Consider the following 6,000-nt stretch of genomic DNA (forward strand, 5'->3'; position numbering starts at 1 on the left):
CTCTGAGGAGGGTGAGGACATGGAGTAATGTTGGGACTACAGGGTTCAGTTTAGAGGGGTGGGAATGCCCGGGCGTCTGACACTGAACATGTGGATGAACTCAATTCTGTACGACAATGTGAATACTGCTTGTTATGCCTCTATTAACGCTAATGATATCATTGATTCGCGAAATGGTATGTTGACCCTGACCTTTTAAGTAGTATGTTTTCTGTTGGGGAGAAAATGAGAAAATTTGAAAAGTTGCTATATTGATTGCATGCAGCTGAATGTTGACGCTGCGATATACTTTGATTGTGTATGCATAACTATTCTATGTTGGCAACAATAAAAACACATTTAAAAAAAAAAAAACGTATTTTTCCCACGCTTTTCCATTATATTCAATGTTGTTAATTGTCCTTTTTGAACTTTTTACTATTCGCCTTGATACACGCGGTTGAACGTCTGTTTCTACAGTCGGTTGAGCGTCACTGTCAAGATCGGATGCAAGGGAGCGCTGCGGTCAGGTAAGAGTTTTTATTTTTTAAATGTAGAGTTTCAGGTGGTTAAATTAGTTGGAAGGAGAGAGGAGGTAGTTATATGGTGGTTAGTGTAAAACACGAAGTTATGTATATTTTAACCCATTTCTCATCCTATGCAGGTAGCTGTTGTAGGCCTACGTCAGGAAAATTGCAGTTGTTCCAAGAAAAGTTTAAAAAAGTATATCTAATAAACCGTAAAATACTTTAACTTATTTGCGATAAAAGCAATTTTCTAATTTGGTTTTTTACTTAAACACAGCTTTTTAAACCAACTTATACATTGTTGGTACTGGTGTTTAGGCTAGTCTGTGTTTTCATTTTTGATTTGGGCCATTTAGAAATTCATGGATTTATGATTAAAGTTTGGGGATTATTGGAGTTCAGATTACTCTCGGTAACCAGATGAATTGAAACATCACCAAAAGTTGAAAAAATATGACATCTACAGGTAGGAATTCCGACATTTCCTAATCGATTTACAAAAATAATTTAATAAAAAAGCCAATTTAATTGTTTTTAAAAAAACAGGCAACTAAGTTAGAAGAAGGGGTTAGTTTGTATTAGAAATGTAGTATGCTGGGAGTCGGAAGCCACTGACAGCATAAAGTGTTACATTTGTACCAATAGTCGTTCTGATATTTTATTACTTTTTTGGGATATACGTGGATTCAGACTACCTGTTAGATTGCACTATTCTCATTTCTTGGTAACTTTGCTCCTTCTTCAAGGCTTACAAAAAATGATAGAAGTTTAGGTGAGTTTTTCTGATCGATTTGTTGAAGGAGTTGTGCCATCTCTCAATGGCATTATTAGTCTTTGCGCCACCCTCTAAGCAGGTAGCTTAACAGATTCACCAGTCAATTGGAAAACTTGATTTTCTCCTGCAACCTGACCTGCTTAGATGGCCAATCCATGTGTCTTCAAAATAATTTAGTAAGGGCCCAATTACTCGTCGTTTTGTGTGAAGGAATCCGATTCAGTAATTGATGTGTAGTATTCATCTACACAGTTGGGTGGAACAAAGCAGAAGGCTGTTAATTTCTTCAGTGGATATTGTAGTTCACTGTCTGATATGTAATCTTCACCTAAGGATGTTTTATGTATTTTTTGCCAATATGCCTGTGAAAAGTGGAAAAAACATCCTTGAATTTGGGTTTCTGGTTATAATTTAGAAATGGTATTAATCATAGATAATTCAAAATCAATAATCACTTTTCTAGGACTTTTGTTTAGAGTTTTAGTTTTTATCACTGACAAAAATTCGGTGTAATTTGAAGCTTACTCATCAGGCAGTAACCTGTACACTAAATGAACAGTGGTGGTGTTAATGTTGGCATGAATGGTGTATATTTGGCTGAAGGGATGGGGGCCGGATTTAAAGGTACCATTCATCATCAAATATTACTATTTGCTAGTTTAGCAAGGTTATGAGAGATGCTAAAAGTTAGTATTCCCTTTAGAGGGTTTTTATTGTCATGCAAAAGGAAAGATTTGTCAGTAATAGTTACTGTTAATTCTTTTTGTATGTTGATATCTGAGTAGGTTTTAGGCATTACACATTGAGGGTTACTGGCCTGTATTTGTCTGTGTATAATACGACGGAAATTTGGAATAGTATGAATAGAACTAGCTACATGCATAGGTATGTTTTGGGAAACCTCCCTCAAAACTGAGCCACTGGGTTCATAATAGGTGGATGCAATGGATTTTATTTATTCAATATTTTGTCGAACTTCACTCTCCATTGCAGAGGCAGTGTGGTTATTCTTGGTAGTCTTTTCAACAGTGTCACCAAGAATAACCGCAATGGGATGCATAATACTGCACACATCTTCAATGGCGCCTGGGCTCAGTTAATCTCTCCTTACAATAAATGAAGCCACTGTAACTCAGTTGTCTGTTTCCCCTGCTAGGTTTTATATAGTTTGCTTGATTTCTTGCTGCCATTCTTTATCTGTATCTAGAAAACACTGTTTTATTGATTTAGTATATGATTTTTTTTAAATGTATCCTGCAATCAAAAAAAGTGTTTAGATTCATTGTTTAATAGTGTACATTTTCTTCTGAAAACAATCATGGAATTTCTTAGGCTTTGCTATATTGGATTTGGAATTTGTTTTGGTTGATGCCTATTAAAAGAAAGTTATTATTGAAGATAGTTGAGTTTTTGTTATATGTTACCTTAAATAGGTTTCTCTGTTGTCTGAATTGAAATTTCTTAAGGTGATAGTGTGGGTTTTCTGATTTGTTGAGAATTTGTTCTTTCAGATAGGTGGTGTACTATGGCTTGTTCTGTACTGAAAGAAAAAGACACATTTATTTTTCATGATTTGCTTTAACAATGTACGTTTGAAATTACTGAGCAAAGAAAAATGTTTTGAAATTTATTTTAAAAACTATTTGTTTTATTGTTTATCAAGTTAATAATTGTAAGACAATGCTATGGGGCTCATTACGATGGCAGACGGACCAAAGCCCGTCTGCCATGGTGGTGGCGACCGGGACCGTCCGCAATACCTGTGGCGGTTCCGCACACCAAATCAGGATGTGACCACCACCGTGGCGGTCGCATCCTGCACCTTTAACATTGCAGCCTGTGATGCTGACAGCAGCACCGTCACGATTTAAAAATTGCATGTGGTGCATTTCACTGCACTACATGGCAGGCACCACACGGTGCCTGCCACTTGGTGCAGTGAAATGTCAGGGGGTACCATGGGCCCCCAGAGTGCACAATCAGCCCCCAACACATTGGGGGCCCGCAACGGGCCCCTGATACAAATCTCCACAAGCCTTTCAGTGGCAATTTACCCTCTGCGGAAAGGCTGGTGGAGGAGTGCATCATATTTTGGAGGACGGTGCCTGCTAGGCACCGCCTCCATTTTATGGAAGCAGACCACTCCGCCAGGTAATCAGATCAATTGCTTGTGGCGGATGGTCTTTGCATCCGCATGAGTCGCGGTCTGGATCCCACCGCCATCTTAATCTGGCTGTCGATGACGGTCCTTCCGCCATCATAATGAGCCCCTATGTTGGCATATAAATGTATTTTCCCTTGAAACCTGCAAACAGAAAGTTATTATTGGTGATAATTGTTTTTTTGTTCAATTTTACCTTCAATGGTTTGGCTTGTTGTGTGATCAGCAACTTCTGATGGTGTTGATTTGGTTTTTATTGAGGATGTGTTCCTCCACACTGGTGGTGTGATATGGGTTGAACTGTAGAGAAATGTAAAGAAGACATGACTGTATCTTATTATTTCCATTTGTTTTCCAGAGGATGGATGGTTTGCGTTACACCTGTAAAAAGGACAATGCTTTTTTCTGTGCTTAGTTTTAACATACTTCATTTATTCATATATATGTTTTTATTGTGTCTAGTGAGATTGGGGTTAGGAGTGGTTTTACATTTCCCTTATATTTGTGCAATTTTTAATACTGTACGGAGTGAATAGGTTATTGTATAAACTTTTTACCCGCCAGACTATTTCAATGGTTATAAAGTCTTTGGATTGTTTGTAATATGTTGTGATGTGTATTTTGAACCATTAATTTCTAAGGAAAAGAATTGCAGTTTTGGGAAAGAAAATTTGACCACTATTTACAGTTTATGCTTTTTTTAAATTTAAGTACAGTTGTATTCTTTCTTTCAGGGCAGCACTGATAGGGCTCATTGTACTATATTGTGTTAAAAACACCTGTCGGAGCAAGGTTAGTCCTTCAAGACCATCCACCACTTTCTCTGAGGCAAACACCTGTTAGAGTAGGAATAGTAAATTTGCCCCCACCACTATCCAGCACCTTCCCTGAGGCAAACACCTGTTGTAGTAGGAATAGTAAATTTGCCTCCTCCACCATCCACAACTTTCCCTGAGGGAAACATCAGTCGGAGTAGGAATAGTACATTTGCCCACACCACTATACAGCACCTTCCCTGAGGCAAACACTTGTCGGAGTAGGGATAGCAAATTTGCTCCCACCACCATCCAGCACCTTACCTGAGGCAAACACCTGTCTGAGTAGGAATAGTAAATTTGCCCCACCCCCATCCAGCACCTTCCCTGAGGCAATCCCTTGTCGGAGTAGGAATAGTAAATTTACTCCCATCACCTTCAAGCACCTTCCCTGAGGCAATTAACTGTCGGAGTAGGAATAGTAATTTTAGTCCCCCATCACCATCCAGCACCTTATCTGAGGCAAACACCCGTCGGAGTAGGAATAGTAAATTTGCCCACACCACCATCCAGCACCTTGCCTGAGGCAAATCTCTGTCAGAGTTGGATTAGTAATTTTGTCCCCCTTCACTTACATGCATGTGCCCTGAGGTTAAATACTAATTTTCTAAACGACAACCCATGGCATACATCTATTAGTCATTTTAAATACCACCTCAGTAATTTAGTTTTTTTATCTAAAAAAAATTAAATGATTCAAAATGTTTTTTTTTTTAAATACCAATCAATTTATTTAAGATACATTTACTTTTGTGTCTTTATAGAAAGTCAGGCAGAAGTCTGTGGACTAATAAAAAAAATATTATTACCAAAGGTTCAGGGGTTTTAGTGTATAGTGTGTGCGTGTGTGTTGTAACAGTTTTACTTACTTGATTTGTAGGTGGCAGTGTTCAAAAGCAATTTGTTTTTTGTTTTCCTCCGGGCTCCGATGCATGTAGACACCTGGGAAGTCAGTGATTCACAGAGCTCAAAATGGTGGATGGCTCAATTTATACGTTTTTATGTGGAGAATGGTAATTTAAAACAAAATATAATTTCAATTGCATTTTTAATTGTGAAACAAATTCTGTCAGAAACTATATTTAATACGTAATGTTTGGAAACACGTTTTTTTCCTTCCTTGTTCAGAGCAGCAGCCATTTTGGGACATCACTGAGTGCAGAGATTTAGTAATAATAGAGAAAGGACACTTGAAAAAATCCTTTTGTAATGCATCTGCTTCATTTTCTGTCAGCGTTATATTGATTGTTTTTTTACCTTGAGTACAGTAAATGTTCATTCTTGATTTCGTTTTATAATTGATATCTAAAAATGAAGTGTTAGTTTTTAGCAAAAAATTGCGAGAGCCTGTTATCCTTTTTTCTACTGTTTACTGTAATTGCGTTGTAATGGTATACATTGTAAAGGCATACTTTGTAATGGTATGCATTATAATGGTAGTTATCATGCTAGTCTATGGGACTGCAGTGTACTATTCATTGTAAAATCGTGTGTTGTAGTGGTGTTTGCTTTGTAATGTCTGCATTTTAAAAGCATGCGTTGTAATGATATGCTTTGTAAGGTCATACAACCCACATAGTTTCAGGTTTACCACAGTTTTGTCATAAAAATACATAATGTTAGCACTCTAGTTGTTCATTAAAACACTTTGGCAAAACTACAGCATATTCGGTGCACGATCTCCCAAACAAAAGGCATCTCCCTGCTGCCGGAGCCTCGGCAATGCTTACTAAATGTATGGGA

Source organism: Lissotriton helveticus, chromosome 6, assembly GCF_964261635.1.
Source record: "Lissotriton helveticus chromosome 6, aLisHel1.1, whole genome shotgun sequence".
NCBI lineage: Eukaryota > Metazoa > Chordata > Amphibia > Caudata > Salamandridae > Lissotriton > Lissotriton helveticus.